Source organism: Serinus canaria, chromosome Z, assembly GCF_022539315.1.
Source record: "Serinus canaria isolate serCan28SL12 chromosome Z, serCan2020, whole genome shotgun sequence".
In the NCBI taxonomy this organism is placed as follows: Eukaryota; Metazoa; Chordata; class Aves; order Passeriformes; family Fringillidae; genus Serinus; species Serinus canaria.
In genome coordinates, this window is record NC_066343.1 from 41,694,233 (window position 1) to 41,715,515 (window position 21,283).

The 21,283-nt window shown below is 37.7% G+C and overlaps 1 protein-coding gene across 1 annotated transcript in view; it reads left to right on the forward strand.

Annotated features, from left to right (window-relative positions):
* PRUNE2 (prune homolog 2 with BCH domain) overlaps positions 1-21,283 on the forward strand; it is a 133,590-nt gene that overhangs the window by 55,099 nt on the left and 57,208 nt on the right.

The following is a 21,283-nucleotide window of genomic DNA, read 5'->3' on the forward strand; positions in this document are numbered from 1 at the left end:
CATAATTCCACAGATTAAAAAAAAAAGTACAGGCAGATACAGAAGATATTTCATATTAGGACTTAGTTAATAGCGTTTTGAAATTACAGACAGTAAAGGTGAAACTCTTTACAGAACTGTGCATGATTTAGTTGCAGTGGGCAAATGGTGATTTTAACAGAAAAGACCTTATTTTGGGTCAGAAGATGTAAGCGGTTTTTCAGAAGAAAAAATTGCTTTAGCTTCCTGCTGTCTATATACTACTGGTTTTCTTGGTAGTTTTAAAGATATCCCACTGGTAAAGCTTTAAAAAAGAGAATATCTTGACCTCATGAAAAAGTTAGTTGTTTGGAATGTTGAATGCAATTATATTGACATATGGTGATAATGTGATAAAGCGTAAGGGTTAAAGGTTGAAGGAACCGTGGCTTGGCAATTAGCAATGTAAATGAAACATTCATTATCCAGCATGCTGAGAAGTTGATGAACTGTACAATAAATCTGAGCCCAAGTCACTACTGAGATAACTCATTTCAGACATAACGGTATTTATTAGGATTCTAGACATTGTTTTGCATTCTCTGGTGAAATATCGTGCTCTAGAAAGCATTTTCTCCATTAATTTATGTGAAGTAAATCAATACTAACAGTTATTCAAATAATATAGAATAAAAAACGTAGGAGCATGAAACACATGGAAACTCCTTCTGTCTGAAAAGATGTTTGGTTAGATAGATTGGTATCTCTTCAGTTCATTGGTATTGGTATTGCTCCAATCTAAATTGTCTCCTGTGACTTACATTATCTCATTTGAAGCCATTTTTTCTCATCTTCTGAGATACAGTTGAAATCAGAATCTGACCTAGTAAGTGGACAGGCAGTTATGAGATATTGTAAATTCCATTGATACATAAAAGAGGGCAATTTTGGTGAGAACACAGAACAAAGGCGTGTTTGAGAGATGAATGTAAACAATGTTTACTCAGCATTTATAAGTTCCTTGAAGATGAGGATTGAGTGTTATCCAGATTATTAGTTACCTGTGCTGATATCCCTCTTAAAATAAAGCTTAGTACCAATAAAATTAAGTAGCTAAATTTAATTACTTGATGAAAGCAGAAGTAGATTACCTCCAACTCATTAGATAGTTCTATGAACAGCTTTGAATTAGTTTCTAATAATTAAATAAATAGTGCATAATTTGATCAGTAAAAATAACTGGGAAGGATTTAGTAGAAATCCAAGGCAGAGAAATATGTGTTAGCTTATTTGTTGCTGGCCGCAGGATATATATTTGCTTTGTGTTAAAAAATGTGGAAGTTGTCTGTTCCTTTTAAAGGCTCCCAGTTTATCATGGCCATAGCAAGTAATGCATTATTTTTTTTGCTCCAGCTATGCATCTGTTTGGCATTGTCAGAAATTCTGACTTTTTTTTCTCATTTTACTTTACATATATTTCCGACTAGGGAATAGACAACTTCTTTGCTATTGAGGCAAAACATTTTACATATAAGCTCTGGAGGAGTATCATGTAATATGAAATTTTCATGCTTGTTCTTGGGAATGTTTTTCTTATGGATCATTATGAATCTTGACAGATCACATAATGATTTATGAATTTAGCTCCCAAAAAAATCAGTATTCTCTAAATATTGTCATCTATGAATATCTGATCCACGTAATTCTTATTTTACTCATCAGTGTCAGCAAGAAATGTAGTATTTGTTCAGTAGTACAAGGAAATATAATGCACTGTACAGAAGAATAAGTTAATATTATGTATTTTGTATGGAAGAGATAGCATTCCTAGATGTATATAGTATGATATATTTGGATACTATTCTGCTCAACAGTGAAAGTACAAAGAACACGCAAGGAAAACTCTAAAGAGTACTGGCTCCCCCTCCCTTCCCTTCATTTATTGTACGGAAAAATATTCCAAGAGTAAGCTGATGTGTTAGCACATCCTGGAGAGCTGAAAATTCCTTCTGAGTAGTCATCTCTCTGATACTTTATATCTTCAATTTCTCTTTAGAATCTCTTCGTTTATTTTTCAACTGACATTTCCTTAGGTTAGCATGGTACATGGGTTGGAGAATGCAGGATACCTTTGAGATTGTATGGGAAGCATGTAACAGTGGCAAGAATTAAGTACTCAGAGTTCATCAAAATTGCAATTTAAACTAAAAAGAAAAGGTCTTCTGTCTTCTTGGAATAATTGAGATGGCTGAGTATTATATAATCAGAAAATAGGTTGCAAAACAGTTTCTGTTGCAGGCACTACTTGGTTTCTGCTGTGGTTGTGTCAGAGCATGGCTGTACCTTAAAACCAGAATTATGTGAACGTAGCACTTGGTGAAGCACATCAACCAGAATACTTGTTATAAAGACAAATGCACATACTGTGTTTAGCAGAGCTCTGCCAGAACTGAGAGTGTAGCTACTTACTTATTGTGAATTTGTGAGGAAAACACTATGAAGAAAGTATTTAATAATTCAGAAGTTGTATTTATATCTAATTACCCAGCTTTGAAGGTCTTTGACTGTTTACATAAATTTCACTTCTGTGGTTACTGCTGTGCTTTTCCATAACAGTGGTATCAATTAGGTGAGTTTGAGGCAGCATACTCTAGAATATATTAGAGATTTTCCTTTACCCAGACTTCTAAAACTAAAAATTACCACAAATGAGTTTGTGTTCTGTTGCTTATCTTTACTTTTTGAATATTTCATTGTAACATCTGTAGTATAAATAAACTTGCTGACCAACAGTTTATTATATGACTAAACAGTGTTCTGAATTACGGTGTTTGTAAAGTCTTAATTCCCTGAATAGTTACAGTATTCCCTGAATACTACTGGCAGTACTGGGTCAACTTGAATTGAAGTGCCTAAGCAGTGGTGTGTGACTGTGTTTATGTACAAATATACTATATTGAAAAATACATATATGCATATGGACACTTTGGAAATATGAATTATTCAGTATGTATAGAGTTTATATATGGTATATATAAAATATTATGTGCATATATAATAAAAAATAGATGTACATCAGATCTTTTAAAAAGAAATTTATTTCCACAAGCAGCTCTATCAATAAACAAAAGTAGAGACCTCAGTTCTGAATGTTACCTTTATTAACTTTTAGGTGTTTTCTTTAATTACTGTGCTTTCAGTTTCTCACTTTGAAAACCTATTAAAATTTTGAAAGAAAGCTTTGTGGAGAGGTCTGGTGTTTCATCCCCCATCACACCCTTATTTTAGATTTCTTAAGCTTTCTTTGTCATATTTTTTGCTGCGCTTGACATTTCCTTTTGACTAAAGGTGGAAAATTGACCAGTCACGGTGGTGTCATTCACCAGTCTTGGTGGTGCCAACCCAAGACAAATAGTCCAGAAGACTCAATAGTCTTTGCTAACTTGCTAATGCAGAGACCACTTGTGACGATATCTCAGAATATGTCTCATTTATTGCAAGGTACTTGAACAAATCTTACGGAAAAATCATAGATGAGACCAAGAAAAATTAAGACATTGGGAAGCTTATGGCATACTAAGATGAAGGCACCTGCACATACACCGTGCACTTTTCAGATAGGTTAAGACAATGTTAATTTTTATGGCATCCAGTGAAATTACATAATGCTGTGATCACAGAAGCTCAATTCCAAATAGTTTCTCAGAGTTCCAAAACCAGCAGGTAACTAATATTTCTTCCAAATATTTGTGTATTTCTCAATGAAAACCAATCAAAGATATTCGGTATCAAATTCATAGTCATGTGGTCATTGTGTGATGTAGGGGGGTCCACATACAAACAGCAAAAACACCATTTTGAATCAGTATTTTTCCTTAAGGTTTTCTGCACAGACCTGTCCAAAGTATCACTGCTTGTTCTCAACAAGTAACTTTCCCATGAAAAAATAGTCTCTTTCCAGTATGATGCTCGTGAGTTATGAATAATCAGAGTGAGGCTTTAGATGATGTGTCTGTTTTTATCACAGAATATGTGGAGTTGGAAGGCGCCCGCATGGATCATTGGGTCCAGCTGCTGGCCCTACACAGGACATCCCCAAGAGTCACACCATGTGCCTGAGAGCATTGTCCTAATGTGTCTTAACTCTGGCTGGCTGGTGCTGTGACCACTGCCCTGGGGAGCTGTTCTAGTGCCCACCCATTCTCTGGGTCAAGAACCTTTCCTAATATCCAATGTAACCAGATACAACTCCCTTGGGTCCCGCTAGTCACCACAGAGAAGGAATCAGTGCCTGCTCCTCCTCTTCTTCTCATGAGGAAGTTGTAACTGCAATGAGGGCTCCCTTCAGTCTCTTCCAGGCTGAACAGACCAAGTGACCTCATCCACTCCTCATATGGCTTCCCCTCAGGGCCCTTCACCATCCTTGTTACCCTCCTTTGGATGCTCTCCAACAGCTTTATATCCTTTCTAGTATTGTGGCACCCAAAACTGCCCCCAGCACTCGAGGTGAGGCTGTCCCAGCTCAGGGCAGAGCAGGACAATCTCCTCCCTTGCCCAGCTATGATGCTGTGCCTGATGCCCCCCAGGACAGGGCTGGCCCTCCTGGCTGCCAGAGGGCAGCTGACCCATGTTCAACTTGCCACTGACCAGGACCCCCAGGTCCCTTTCCATGGCACTGCTTACAGCATTTAATACCCAGTCTATCCTTACATCCAGGGTTGCACCATCTCAGAATCCAGCACTTTCTCTTGTTCAGTTTCATATGGCTGGTGATTTCTCAGACCCCTGATTTGTCAAGGCCTCCCTGCAGGGTCTCCCTGCCTTTTGAGAGAGTCAGCAGCTCCTCCCAGTTTTTTGTTTTCTGGGAACTTGCTGAGTATTCCTTCCAGTCCTGCTTCCATGTAGTCTGTGAAGATGTTGAAGAGCAGAGGGCCAAGCATGGGGCCCTGTGGAACCCCACTAATGACAGGTCCCCAGTCTGATGTCACCCCACTCACTGTAACCCTCTGTGTCTGACTTGTGACCCAGCTGCTCACCCATCCCCGGATGTGTTTATCCAGCTGTGGGCTGCACATTTTGTCCAGATGGATTCTGTGAGAGACAGTATTGGAAGCTTTACTGAAATCTAAGATCACATTGACCATTGACTGGCTTCCCTTACTCAGCTGGGAGGGTTACCTTGTTATGAAAGGATATCAAGTTTGATAGAGTGGCTTCTCTCTTGAAGCCATGCTGGCTTTGACCAAAGACTGTGTTGTCCTTCAGGTGTTTTTCAATACCCCCAGAATAACCTTCTCCATAACTACCTGTCCCTGAAGTGAGACTGACAGGCCTGTATTTTCCAGGGTCTTCCTTCTTGGTCTTCTTGAAAATCAGCTTCCAGTCAGCTGGGACTTGTCTGGGTTCCCAAAACTCATTGATCAGGAATAATTGAGAGAGGCTTTGCAATGACAGTAGCTGTTTCAGAAGTATTGCATGAATCGCATCAGGACACAGATTTGTAGGGGTCCATCTGGGGCAGTAGGTCCCTCACAATTTCAGGATCCATTGGGAATTGATTGTCCTTGCAGTCATGATACTTCAGCTCAGAACACTGAGACTGCCTTGGTCAGTCATGAGTGTTGAAGACAGGAATGCATTAAACATCTCTGCCTTCTCCATCTACCTGTTTGTGAGATAACCATCCTTATCCTGTAATGGGACAATGTTATTTTTACACTACATATTGCCATTAGTGTATTTGAAAAAACTGCTTTTATTGTCCCCTACAGTTCTGGCCAGTTGTTTTATGAATATGAGTTACAGTCTAATCTCATTGGTGGTTTTCTGTTAAGCCCAGCTCTTCTACTGTATTGATTTAGAGGTAGAAAGTACTTTTTTTTCAGATGATCATACTTAGATTGTGTTTTCTAGTTGCTTTCCTCATGTCAACTCCATGGCCATAGACCTGACCATAACTCTCTTGGCAGACTTTTTTTTTTTTTTTAACTTTTTAATTCTTCTTCTACCATGAAAATTACTGCTAATAACTCAGCTGTGCAGAATAGATGTGAAAAATCAGAGTAAACAGAATAGTAATGGTAAGTCATGGTATGGTATTGAAATGACTAGGAGGAAAAGGTGGTGCATCTCCGTGTAAAGCACCATAAATGTCAAGGCATTCCAAGAAAAAAACCAACATATTCTTCTTTTAGTAATTTTCCTTACTGCTTGAGATGTTTAAGTGCATATCAGACTACAGAGATTAGCAGGCACAGAGGTAGAATCTGAATCTACAGACATTTACTATGAGCTAATTACCTAGGCAGTACTTGTTTTATGGTTTGTAAAGTGGCTACCTAACACGGCTCACAAATAGCACCCACGTAAGAGCTTTTTTATCCAAAACCTGCTTATTTCATAACAACTCCCCTGTTCTGTATGATGGAAATGAGAGTCCTGGCTGAAAATTTTAGTCATAGCCTTCTTTTGTGGAAAATTAGAGCCATCTGCTGTTTAAAGAGGGCATTTTTTAAGGTGAAGTGTGTGGTCTTTCTGTCTTGTCCTATATCCTTAAAAATTCTCAGTTGCTTGTTGTTAGTTGGGTGTTTGCTAACACCATGGAAGCAAAATTTTTTAGGTCTGGATGTTTCTAGAAAAAATCTTACCCATTAGTAGATATACCAAAAGGCATTTATCCAGACTTCAGTATTAACTGTTACTCAGAAATTTATGTTACATAGGCAGCCTGAGAATCAGGAAGAGAGCTGGACAAACAACCATCTCTAAGTGTGCAACATCAAAAACTCTCATTCAATAAATTTATCAGTTTTTCTTTCCTCAGTTCATAATTAGATCCATTTCTAGTTATCATCTGAATATCAATTTTTAAAAATCCCACTCACTTCACACAGTTCAGCTCTGAATATGACTCAATAGAAAAAGCATAGGGTCCGAGTTTCCTATTTCTTCCTGATTTTGTGTCTAATAAATATAAAAAAATACTTGCTTGTACACAAAAATACCCCAACCAATCAATGAAAAAATGCCCCCAAACAACCAAACTAAACCAAATCATCACAAACCTGGGAAAAAAAATCTTAGTCATGCTTTTGTGGGTTTTGTGTCCAATAGATTTTCCAGATCAGATCAAACTTCATAAGCCTGTAAGATACTTTTCATCTAATGCTTCTCTACCGCTTCTGCAGGCCACATTGAGCCATTGTCTGCTGGCCAGTTGCTCCAGTTATGCCCAGTTATGTGCTATGTTTTAAAATCTATTACAGCTGTAGCTACATGGGACTAAACAAATATGTCAGTTTGCGACATAAAATAGGCTGTAATCCAGGCAGCTCTTCCTTAGTTGCAATGAGCTGTTCAGGAGTGGGAAGAAAGAAACAAGTAAAGCACTTTAATTTGCTGCTAAAGTCAAAAGACACACACTAATTAGTTTAGTTTGTGAAGTTCTCCAGCATTTTCATTGCTGTGGTAGTTGCTCATGTCTTCTCCACATTCACAATCACACCCAGCACAAATAAGACAGCATTTACATGTAGGTTGAACCAAATGATTATAAATGAATTGACGGATGTCTCCTGGGATTGGACATAAAGGTCTTGTAAACTGAAAATTTTATAAACAAACAGCTGTTGGGAAAATACCATTATGTTGTAATAGCTGCTATTAAAATCCATTAGCAATCTTGATGGCCTGTTTGAATTTGATGCATCATTTGCTCTGACAGCCTTTCTTACTAAAGAATTTTGTAAAATATGTGTAGATTACGAAAGACAGTAGTAATAGACTAGGAGATTAACACTGAATACATGATTTACTTCTGTGTGCCAATCAAGCTTTGAAGAATGCTGTGTATCCTTGAATTTAAATGTCAGCAGAGAAACAGGAGCACATTAACCTGAGCAGATGCAAAGCTTTCTCCATCACTGTGGGAGAAATACACAGCTCTGCAGAGATGAAGTATTTCCAGGTTAGAAACCATGTTTCAGGCAACAAAATAAATCTCCAGTGCTTTCTAAGAGTTTGTGTGCTCTCCTAATTGATGCCAAACTGTCATTCTCCTGCTCACAGATCCAGACACCGCAACGGATACCAGCTGCCATAGGGGTAGGTATGGCCTGTAAATCATGCTGCTACTAAAATTAGTCAGACTTCTAATGAGATTTTGAAAAATACGTATGCCAAGAACTATCTGAAAAGTCTCCTCTTTTAAGAACAGTTCAGGTGTCAGTGATACAGCTAAACTGTCCCTTCAGATCCAGGTATGAGAACACATGGAATGATCTGTCTGTGTCTGTAGACAGAGGCAGAGATTGACTTAGCTTGTTCGTGGATGCTGCAAGGGCACCATCTGGTGGGTGGAAAAGAAAGATTAAGTCAGATTTAAACGTCTTTTAATCAAGACTTCTTCTCTGCTCCCTTTATTGATAATGCTCATACTCTGATTACATAATATTTGCTATTGTACATATTTAGTTTCCTGTTTTCTTCCTCTGCCTTGTATTTTTCAATGTTTTACTCAATGAACTCTACCTAACAGGGAATTCTCTACAAGTATTTTTCTGGTATAAACTCATGAGCCAGAGTTATTACTCTTCTCAATTTCTTTACCATATCCTCTCTGTCTTCCCTGATACCTGTGAGCATCTGTTTGCTAAGTCTGGCAAAGAATTACGTGTCTTGTACTATTTCCTCTCATTACTCTCCCTCTTCTTCCTGATGGATGTAGGGTGGTGAAGGTAAACCACACATAACATGTAAAATTGTTGTTCTGCTGAAGAATACAGCAGGACCATGGTCAGTTCCTTTTGTCCGAGGTAGGAACATCAGGGCTTGTGGTTCACTGTAAGGAGAGGTTAAGTCAGTGCCTTTTATGCTCTTTTAGGTCTGGACCATCGTGTCTTGCAATTTGGATGTTTTAAGTTATGTCTTTTTTAAGGTTTATGATACAGGTATATTTACTTAAGGAGCTGTAGGTCTGTGTTACTGCTGTTTATTCTTAACACAGTTGCAAGGAACTAAAACTATATTAATGTAGTAGATACACTATTAAATGATGCACTCTTTTAGTGTTGTTAGAAGAGCCTTTTCTTTATTACTACATGGTTCTGATAATACATTATTGCTGAGAAGTACCTATTTCTTAGTGCGCTAGAAAGATGCTTCAGTCACAATGAATGACTGCAGTCATGATGCAGAGAGTAAGTACATGCTTAGTCTTGGCTGAAGATTGAAGTTAATGGAAGAAAGCTGTAATGGTGTGAGCAGAGCCAGTTGTGCTAGCTGGAGTCACTAGTGCACATGGTTTAATTGTCAGTAAGTTGGTAAAGCCCATTTGAGACTTGTGTTATGCCACAGGGGCAGTACTGATACAGTTGAAGATCATGGAAATTAATTGACCTGGCTGCTGAACATATTGAAAAAAAATTATTTTGCATGCCACTTTTCCTGTAATATTAAATCTTACAGCACATTTTTGTTTACTGACCCCTACAAAATCCCCGTGTTATTGTTCATCAGCAAAAAACTTTTTTATTTTTTGATAAACTCCTAGTTATAATTTCTTTTAAACATTGAGTATTTCATGTTAGTATCAAGTAAAACTAGAATATGGAACATATTCCAGTTCTTTTGGGTGATTGTTTAACTGCATTTACATGCCAGTATCACCAAAGCAGTCTTGTGTCTCGGAGTGGTTAACTTCAAATAGATTTTAGGGTATGGTTTTGCTTTGCATCTCATTTTTCACTTCTGTTTGTCTAGTGAGATGGCAAAGAACAACTTTCTGAAGGATACAACCTGAAAAAAGCATGTATGTTGGAGAATTCCATCCTGTAGTTCCAAAAGCAGCCTTACAGAAAGCTTGTATTGGGTTCTCAGGAAATAGAACCATCTCAGTAGTAAAGCTGCTCTCTTAGTTACTAGTTTTACTTAGTTAGTAAAACAGAGACAAGAGTGTCACAGCTAACCTCAGCCTGGTGTAAACAAGTGTGAGTCCCCTGGCAGGCATCTGCAAGAAACTTTGTTTTATCCTGTTTTGCTTGTGTTGGTAATGACTGTTCTCTCTTCTGAAAGAGCTGACTGTTTAACAAACGAGTTGCCAAAGGCATTTTGTTTGCATAACGGTAAATGCTTATTAGAAGAATCCATAGGAAGTTTAAATGAATAACAAGAAACTGAATTGCTACTCTTATTTGTCTGGGAATTTTTTTAGGTGGAAAATTTTGGTGTACAGCACTTGACCATCTCTGTTCAATTTCTAGTTCCTAGTTCTGTCTCACTGCAGATGAGGCCAAAGTCAGTTGCATTGGTAGTACATTGATCCTTGTTTGTTCATGTGTTTTGGAGGAAGGTGTTCAGCTTCCCACAGCAGAGAGATAAATTGAATAAATAGAAAATTAATTCTCTTTTGTCTTCAGTTGTATTCCAGACAGTTGTTCCATATGGACAAGGCACTATGGGTGGTCAACCAAAGTGCCAGTGATATAGCATACAGTGCAAAAGTGATTTAATCAAAATAATTGAAAATGCATTTCTAAAATACTAAAATATTTAGCAGGGAACTTTTACTTCCAGGAAGGGCTTTTGCTAAACTTGAATGGCTATGCAATACCGTGAACAGCATCATGGATATGATTGGGAGAATTCTTACAGGTAGATTAGTGGCATGTGCTAAATCCTGTGAAACCAGTCAGAGGATTTCCATTAACTTTTAGGTTGTGGAATTCTGAATAGGCCTTTTTGTTCAGGCTTGCAAATTGAACAGCTAAAGGTGAAAATTATGGTTTGAATTTTCCCATATGAAGAGAACCTGTTTAGAATATCGTTTTTCAAAAACGTGGATCTGTGGTGCAGAAAGGGAACATTTGTTGTGAAACACAGGATAAAAGTATAAAAAAGACTGAAGTGTAATTAGAGAGCATTGTGCCTCAATGTGAAACTGTATTTTGCATGTAGAGAGATTTGGGATGATAGGAAGGAGAATAAGAAGTTGAAAGTGGGAACGAGAGTGTTCATGACAAGTAATAGCAAAAGTAAAAATTATGTAAGTCTAGAGTTTTCAGCACTGGAGGAATAAAACGTGTAGGAGAAAATAGTATTTTGGAGTCAAGAGCATGAATGGAAGAAGTAAATTTCTGAGAAAAATTATTTGCAGTCAAAAGACTATGAAGAATCAAACTGTAAAGAATCAAATCTAGCTACATCTGCTTTACAAGGCAGATGTAGCTAGATGAAAGAAAAAGCTTCACCAACTACTGAAATTTGATGAAACAATCCAAAAATTACATACTAACAACTTAGAATGTATTAGAAGTGATATAACTGAATCCTGCACAAGTGGCTCTTTAGATGTATTATCAGCTGATTTTAAAAAATTTTCTGTCAATTGTCTTGCAACATCATTTTCTTGTGAGTTGACAGGGAAAAAAAACAGATAAAGTAAAAGAAAAAAGTAAAATTGCCATGCAACTTTGAATGGCTATGTTGCTGTGTGAGGAACATTGCCTTCCCCAGCAGATTTTGTCATTTTGCCTTTGGTTTTTTTTATTGATAAACTAATAATTTCACAGTCAATACCATTCCCATCCAGAAGCAATTAATAATGCGAGATAGTGTCATCCCCTGAAAATATTTTCACAATTTCTTCTCCTTTTGAATGTTTTACCTGAAAGTTTTTGAGTTCCTTCCAAAAGATTTTTGCTGTTTCTGCAGTAATAATAGTGTTAAAAGCATTGATATTTTGTTATTAAGTGCAAGTCACACTGTATGATTTGTTTAGACTGCTGGAATGTAGGAGGTATCTGCGGGTTTCCTTCTACCTTCTATGCACAAATGAGCTCTCAGGATAGGGATATTAAGGAATTTTGTTGCTGTCAGAGCCGGTGCAATGGAATTCTCCTAGGCCATATTCCACCAGCATCAGGTGGAAACATTTTGTGGCTCTTCTCTTTGGATTACAACAGGAAGTCTGGCAGCATTTTTTCTCTCTGTTACCAGAGAGGGGACAGGCCTGAATGCCACTGTATTAGAAAAGAAGGAAAAAACCCCCACCTTTCCCCCTCAAAAATAACCTCAGAAATAATGATATTCTAAATATACTGTTGGCTGAAGACTGAGAGTTTATTTTTAGTTTGAGTTTAGATAATTTTCAGAGATTAGGAGAAAGTTCTTTCCTGTTATGGAACATAGGATATGTGTGATATCTGCAATATAGAGGGTATCAATGAATATATTTTAGCTTCTTGCTATTGAAAGCGTTTTTTATGGTACATCTAGTCTTGCTGTCTCAAAACAAAAGGAGTGTTGCTAAAAGTAGGAGAGAAAACACTGTTTCATCCCTCTATAGTGGCAGTAACTGAAAAGATCTAGCACTTCTTGCCAGACAAAACTCCATGTTAAGAGAAAATCACAATAGTATTGTCTTGTCCATGCTATAAAAAAAGCAAGTCTCCATTTCCAGTTTAAACTGCAAACATTAAAATTGCACTAAAAATAGCCTGCCATCCTGCCTTGGCATTTTTGGGTTTTTTATTATATTTTCATGAAGAATTAACATTTTGAAACAACATTTGTTCATGGATTTGCAGTGGTTAAATCAATAGTTAATGAGGTTCGTCGTATAATTTGAGCTTGTAGTTTGTTTATGCTAGACCAACTTTATCCATACTCCAAACAAATTATCTCTTATAATCACCAGCCTGAAGATAAATCTCTAAATGTTTTTCTGATGATAGTGCTGTGGTTGGCAGGTGTTAGAAGTGCCTCCCAGGGACAAAGATTGAAGATGGGCTTGTTCTCACAAATCCTTCAGGCGAGGTTGTTTAGCTTTCTATCCTGTCATCTGCAGACGAGCCTTGTATGGTGCCCTGCTAATGAAATCTAATAGGCAAAGGTCATATATCTTTATGAAGAAAAATGCAAAGCTGGTGAGTGATGAATGTGCTTCATGGGGTTCAATGGACGATGCGTAGCAATAAAATCCATGTGCTTCAAATGGCTTGGCAAATCTCTGTCTTTTGTGCCTTAACTACTTTTTATAACAATTCTCATTAATAGTGATGGGAATAGATAAATACAAAAACAGTGGAATATGCATGCAAAGTTGTCTGTGTAATTAAAGAAATAGGTGGGGGTAATTAGTTTTCAGTATTCATAGCCTAGTGAGGAAGATGGCTCACATAATAGTACACAGCAGTATTGTATTTAAATTTGAGAGCTCTGTTGAGTAGCACTAGAAGCATACTAGCTGGCATGAAGATTTGAAGATTTAGGTAGAGTATTACATGAGTTATAAATCAAAAATGCCTTTGTCAAATGTCAAAACGCAATATTGAAAATGTGGGCAGTACAACAAAATGTGCTGGTATAAAGTTGCAGATAGAACTACTAAATAATGCAGTGCCTTTAAGAAATTGCTAATCTGAAGTTAGAAGGAATCAAATAAACCAGATATTGTTGAATCACTGCTGTTTTTTAAGAAGTTACCAGTTCATTTGCTATAGTTACACTGCTGAGCTAAGAGACAGTTCAATAAATCAACTCAGGCTTGATGGATTTTACAAACCATTGCAATGAGTGCGTGAAAGAGGAAAGAAATCTCTTAGTATTCCCTCTTTGACAAAAGGATATGCAAAGAGCCTGAATGGATGAATGGTTGATTAATTTCGCCAGAAATTTTCTTGACAGCCAGAAATGTGTTTTTGCATTATCATGTTTGCATGGGGATTATTTTGTAAGGTATGAATTATTATGTATAACCTTACACCTGAGACTTAGCTGGCTAAAAGAGACTGCTCCTGGTCAGTATATGTATAGTTGTGATGTTTCTTATGTTTTAATTCATCACTCTGTCTATTCAGCCTTTTGCTTGTTACCACTTGCTAATCAGTCAACAGTGAAATCAAATATTGTATGTGACTAAATGAACCTTGTAACTGAAGTGATAGGTTGTGTCTTTTTTGGTATTTTTTAATTGATTTACAAGCTATGGAAAAATCAGATGCAAGTTCTTAACCTAGAATCAGAAAACAGAGTAATGTAAAGGAGAATAAAAAAGTGTATTGTAGGCTTAGTCCACATAGCCTATTGATTAGTAAAAAATAATGCATCTTTTTCTTCTCTAAATTTTTGAGGCAGATGATTATTAGATTGTATAAGAGATGCTGTACTTCAGTGTGGAGATATTTATTTTAATTTTGTACATATTTCGTGCATGTTTTCTGTGGGGGATCTTTGCTTATAAGCATGGTGCATAAGCAGTTGCCTTTAATTTTAGGCTTTGTATACTTGTGGTTTCAAAATAGAAAACTTTCCTCTCCATGTACTTTTGCCAAAAAAAAAAAGAAAGTTCATATTTACCTCAACCTTTAAAATTATCTGGAGGGAGTGCATTTCAACATACTACATTTTTCTGTACTTCTCTACTTGGAGCAAAAGTTGTACTTCTATGATTGCAAGTTTTCTAGTTGGTCCCTTCACTTATTTTACAGAGGCAGAGTTTTAAAGACAGATTAAAAAGGGAGGTGTCCTTTAAGCCTTTAAACTTGAAAATTACTTCTGTATATTTTAATTTATTTTGCATTTTTAGCCACTCAAAACTACTTACCCTTTAACTACCAGAAATGCCCAAAACTGGAAGCTTTATCTTTATCAGTCACGGTTTTCCTGTTACAGAAAACATCCACTAACAACAAGACAAATTGCAAGCACTTTGAATTTCTTCCCTTAGAGATGGAAATAAATGAGTACTTTAATCTCTACACCAGACCACGCAATGTACTTTGATATTCTCTGACTCCTGTTCGGCTGCAAAACTTTTTTTCTTCTAGATATTGAGGCCCCAGCAATCTAATATAATTTTTAGATACACGGGAGCGTGCAGACCATTACCTATGGTTTGTTAATGTCTTCAGGCTATGCACTCAGTGTTTATGTTGTGCAGTAGTGGCAGTGCCTCAACAGGGCTGGTTCCATCTCCAGCCCTTCTGAACTGCCCTGTATTTTGAGTACATGTGCACAAACCCCACTGACACTGGGCCGCATTTTTCACTGTTGTGTTTCAGAGAGTTAGTTGTACACCTCAGCACTCATGGAGGGCTGCCTTGCTTATGGATAAGAAATTGTGTTCCTTAGGTGGGTGGCAGTGATAGACACTGAAGGTAGGTATTCCAGCTCTAGGAGGAATGTTATAAGCCAAATGGGCCATGGTGATATCCTTATGTTACATGTATATCCTATTGTCTTCTAAGACACATGGAGATGCTGTACCCCAGCTACTAAATTCAGAGCTGTCTCAGCTGGTTCTGTAAGTGGGGAATAATGAAACTGCAGTTTGGCAGTACACCTGAGCAAAATTTTTCTACCTCAGGTTTTATGAATGAATTGAGACTTCACAGTCTTGCCCAGAAATCATGTGCTGTGCTAAATACACAAAAACCATGTGAATCTTTATAAGTTCCACTTAAACATAGGTTAAAACGGACAAGCCTGAATTTGAATATACAGAATTTGTACCTGTATCAAATGCAAGTAAAACCTGTTTAGCTTCAATTTGAATTAATAAAGAACGGATCATTGCTAGGACACTATGATGAAGTGCACCCATGCTGTAGAAAAGACATATTATGAACATATCTAAACATGCTTTAATTGAACAAAGCATACAATTTTTTAATTAAAGAGGAATCTCTATTTTTTTTCTTTGCTTTCTTTTTACTTTTTTCTTTTTTTTTTTTTTAGTTACTCTGCATTTAATGAAATACACTGTAAAAACACAGCCATCATCAGTACTAAGAGGTGTGAGTGCTCAGCAGGAACTCACTGCATTATTCAGTATGAGCTTTCCACAATGCTATAGTATTTCCAGTTCAAATTCATTTCAGCATAAATTTTGAATGCCTCAAGTTAAATGTGTGACTGGGGTAGTCATAGAGCAGGATAACAAGGCTCAAAGATGCCCATTCTTCTACTCTTTAGTTTAGGACCTAATACCTTTTTTGTTTTGGAAACTGTTGATGTAAGGAAAGCAGATTTTGCTGCTATTTTTGTTCTTTCTAGAAGAGTGATAAATATCAGTGCAGAAGAGCTGTATTTGGTACATTGAAATGCACAATAGAAAAATGCAGAGAAGGTAGGGATTTCTAATAAAGCATTTTTACCAGTGGTGTTGAAGGAAGAAAAAAAGGGATAAAACAAAAAATACGTTTCTTTGTGTTTCTGGAGTTTGGTAAACATCATACTGTTTACACTGTTGTTTAAATTTTTACTGACCTTTACCTGAAAACTTTTTATAAAAAATTGAGTATTTTTCTGTACTCTTTTGCCTTTCTTTTTAATTTTTTTTTTTTAATAAAGGAAGGGGCTTCTAGTAATTAGCTGGGTTTACAACAAATGGCACACAGCCTGTTAGCTCTGCATGTGTGCTGTATCTTTGGTGTTTACCCTATTATATTGCAATTTAAGTATGTCATAAAGTTTTATCAGTGATCACACAGAAATAAACTGGAATGCAGAAGTACCGACCATGAAATATTAAGAGAATGCAGTAGCAGTATGTATGACTTCTGTATTGTGATAATTGCATCAGTTGTGAAAATTGTAATGGGATACGATATTCCTCATTTATATTTTGTGATGGTTGGGTATTTTTAGCAAATGAGTTGTCAGCAGAAAGGCTTCATTAGACCCATCAGGGTATCTGCCCATGAATAACGAATCCCAAACTGTACTGACAGTTTCCTTGAGCCAAAATGATGGAGCACCTCTGACAAAAGCCATATTGTGCTCCCCATGTGAGAAGTGTGAAGAACAAAAGAGACAGTTTGTTCTTAATTTGGTCAGGTTAATATTGACACAGTTAGCTTAGAAGAGTCAGAAATGTGTGTAATGTACACTTGCAGTGATCACTTGCGTAATTGGCTGTTGATTTCGTGAATCAGTGTTGCAAGAGACAGAGAAGTTACAGATTCTGTTCAGATATTTCTTTGATATTTTGCCTCTTTAAAAGGATCATCCATGTTTTTAGTTACATTATCTGTTAAACTTAAAAAGAAATTCTTAAGAATCAAGAAAGAAAATAGAGTTTCTGAGAAAGAAATTTCCCAGCAAAATAGGACTTACATAAAATAGTATTTCTCAACAAAAATATATAATTACTAAACAGGTCATGTTCAAAAACCCTTCAAAAGTATTTGGATTTCTTCGACTTTCTCATTCTGCTCACCTAACTGATACGAAAAATATTTGTAAATTTTACAATGTTCATTATATTGCTGTGTTACAGCAGAAACTATTTATAGGCATTAGACAAAAGCACCATTTTATTACGTGTTATGATGCTAAATTACTCCAGTAGTTATACTGCTGTTAACTACACAAAATATAGGTACTACTAGATTCTATTTACTTCAAGTATATGTATTTCAAGTAGCTAACAAGTCATTTTTTTGTTTATAAGTTACTTAAAGGGCCTTATAGCAACTAATAATGTTTGCATGCATGTTTATCTGCTGTATACTATGTAAATATTACTTAATACTCAAGCCAGCACATGTTAGTAAAAGAAAAGGAGTGTATAAAAATTACCAGTTAACTGACCTTTGTAATTGTTTAGCTGTGTCAGTATATTTCCTGCTATACTAATTCATCAACAGCATATTTTAAATGCATGTAATTAATTTGGGATGCACTAGCTTAACTGTTGAAATTATTTGCATTTTTTCATTTCTGAAGCAAATTTTTCATTTTCTGTAAGTGTTTGTAATACGTTCTGCTTGTTAATTTGGGTTATCAAATTCATGGGAGAGCCCATATATCTATCCTGTCTTTCAGTACATATATTTGGTAGTTTTTAAGGCTTGTTTGCACCTGTCATTTACTTGAATGTTTGAATGCCTGTGAAGGGAGTATCTGAATTTTGTTGCTGGTACTAGTTTAAAAGAATAAACTTTATGTTGTTTACGTGAGTTATCAGGAATTTTCAGATGGTTTTGAGGCTGCTATATTTCAGATTTTTTATTTGAATAGATTTTAATTGTTCCAATTGCAGTTAGGAATGGGAACAATTGAAGTGACTTCTCCATACTCAAGGACATTTTGGAACTGTTTCTAATCTACCCAATTCTTGTGTCTTCAGAAGTTTTTACTGATTTGCATATTCAAAGCTTTTTCAGAATAATTCCTCACCATAAGCCTCTCTTCAGATTTCACATATGAGTGTCCACCAATAAACTGGCAGCTGACTGTGCATTAATCTGTGTGAATTTCACATAAACTTCATTTTTAGGTGCTATGCAAACATCAAAGGGAAAACTTCATCTCTACTTGCAGAAAGGAATCTACTTCCAAAGCATTTGACAAACAAGATTTTATTTTTTTTAAGTTTAACTTAGAGGGAGGGTGATGCATTTTGTGGACACATTTGAGTAGATTAATAAATAGTGTTTATATATTTGTAACCAAAACAGTAATTCATTAGGTAAGAGACCGATGCAGGGGAATAACATGCCAGTCTGTACATACAGTTGTGCTGTGTTCATGATGAACTGCTGTTTATTCAAGGCCCGTGTAGCTTGGCAGCATCAAAAGAAGTCTTGGCTAGAAGATGACAAAAAATTATTTTAATACAAGCAGCAGAAACATAAAGGAGAAAATGAAATTTCTATGTCTTTGTTGACCAGTAATTATCAGAAGTGAGGGCTGAAAAAAGACATTTATACTTTGTGCATTATGTTCCCAGTTGAGAAAGGTGGATGTGTGATTTATGTTTCAAGTTCTGCATAACTGGGCTAGTCCAAGCATTAATGAGAATGGGAAAAGTAAAATTTACCTCCTGTGTATTTGGAGTGGGGTGTGTGTGAAAGAAGATAACTTTTTTGATACAAGGAGTATAAAAATATTTTGCCTCTGTTCTTACTTGTGTGTGTGTGTGTGTGTGTATTTTTTTTTTTTTTTTTTTTTTTGAGATTTGCACAATTCAGAGAGCAGGAACAAGGGGATCTGTAGGAGCAATCTGTGGTAATTGAGATGCTGCCATAGGGTAACATCATCATGGGTACATATGAAGGGCTGCAAATTAAATTAGCTTGTGGATTTTGTTACTCAGTACTATTTTTGTATCATTTATTTTTTTAGATAAATTTTGGCATGACAAATTTCATAAAGTATTTCTTTTTCTGACAAAAACCCATTGTTTATTCAAGAAAAAGCAATAGACCAGTATCACAAAATCACAGAATTGCTAGGGTTGGAAAGGACCTCTGGAGACCATCCAGTCCAAGCCCCTGCCAAAACAGGGTCACCAAGAGCAGGTGACACAGGAGCACGTGCAGGGGGGGTTTTGAATGTCTCCAGAGAGGGAGACTCCACAGCCTCCCCAGGCAGCTGTTCCAGTGCTCTGCCACCCTCAGTGTAAAGAAATTCTTCCTCTTGTTGAGGTGAAACTTCCTGTACTTCAGTTTATGGCCATTGCTCCTTGTCCCGTCACTGGGCACCACTGAAAAGAGTCCAGCAGCATCCTCCTGACACGCCCTTTGAGATATTTCTATGTATTGGTGAGATCCGCTCTCAGTCTTCTCTTCTCCAGATCAAACAGTCCCAGCTCCTAGAGTCTCTCCTCATGAGAGAGAAGCTCCAGACCCCTGATCATCCTTGGGGCCCTCCACTGGACCCTCTCCAGTAGCTCCTTGTCTCCCTTGTGCTGAGGAGCCCAGAGCTGGACACAGCACTCCAGGAGTGGCCTCACTGGGGCTGAGCAGAGGGGGAGGATCACCTCCCTCCACCTGCTGGCCACACTCCTGCCAATGCACCCCAGGATGACATTGGCCCTCCTGGCCATGGGGACACTGCTGGCCCATGGACACCTTGTGATCCACCAGGAGTCCCAGGTCCTTTCCCACAGAGCTGCTTCTGTAGGAGGTCAGCCCCAGCCTGTGCTGGCACTTGGGGCTGTTCCTCCCCAGGTGCAGGAGCTGGCACTTGCCCTTGTGGAGCCTCACCAGGTTTCTCTCTGCCCAACCCTCCAGCTGATCAAGGTCCCATTGAATGGCAGCAGAGCCTTCAGGTGGATCAGCCACTGTCCCCCAGTTTGGAGTCACCAGCAAACCTGCTGGGGGTGCATTTGATCCCTTCCTCCAGGCCTCTGGAGGAAGGGATCAAAAATAAGATAAATAAGATTGGACCCAGTATTGATCCTTTGGGAATACCCCTGTCTTCAGGCGTCCTGCTGGACTCTGCTGCACTGATCATGACCCCCTGAGCTCTGCCTGCAGCCAGTTCTCACTGTCCATTCCTCTAACCCACATTTCCTGAGCTTACCTATAAGGATGTTATGGCAGACAGCATCAGAAGCCTTGCTGAAGCTGAGGTAGGCAACATCCACTGCTCTCCTCTTGTTGACCATCTTGCTATGCCATCATAGAAGTCTATCACATTGGTCCAATCTGATTTGCCTTCAGTCAATCCATCCTTACTACTCCTGTGTTCCTGATGACCTTGTCTTCTATATGCTTTTTGATGATATCCATAATGATCTGTTCCATCACCTTTCCAGGAACTGAGGTGAGGCTGGCTGGCTGGTAGTTTCCCAGGTCTCTGTGCCATTTTTGAAGACAGGAGTGACATTGGCCTTCCTTGAATCATCAGGCAATTCTCCCATTCTTCAAGATTTTTCAAATATGATGGAAAGCAGCAGATCAACAACATCTGCTGGCTCTCTGAGCACCTCTGGGTGGATCCCATGGATTTAAGGTGTTAAGTCTGCCTAGCTGATCTCTAACCCAACCCTTGACAGCCAAGGGGAAGCCTTCCTTTCTCCAGCCTTCCTCTCTTACCGCTGAGATCTGGGACTCAGGAGAGCTGGTCTCAACAGTAAAGAAAAGCAAAGAAGGCATTCAGTAATTTTAACTTCTCTGTGTCTTGCATCACCAGAACACCCATCTGATTCTGCAGTGGCCCTGCATTTTGCCTAATCTTTCTTTTGCTGCTGATAAAATTGTAGAAGCCCTTCTTGTTGTCCTTGTTGTCCCTTGCCAGACTCAGTTGCAAGTGGGTCTCAGCCTTCCTCATTGTATCCCTGCAATTCGATGTTCCTAGAGTCCTGTATGGCCTGTCCCTTCTTCCATGTTGCATATATTTCTTTCTTGAGTTTGAGTTTTGCTGGAAGTTCCATGCTCATCCATGCAAGTCTCCTGTTCCCTTTGCCCAGTTTCTGTATCATGGGTATACACTAGAACTTGGAATGCTTTTAATCAATGTTGCCAAAGCAGGTAGCAGGAACAAGTAAGAATTATGTTTCACCAGCAGATTAGGAAGGCAAAATCTGCATTTAGTA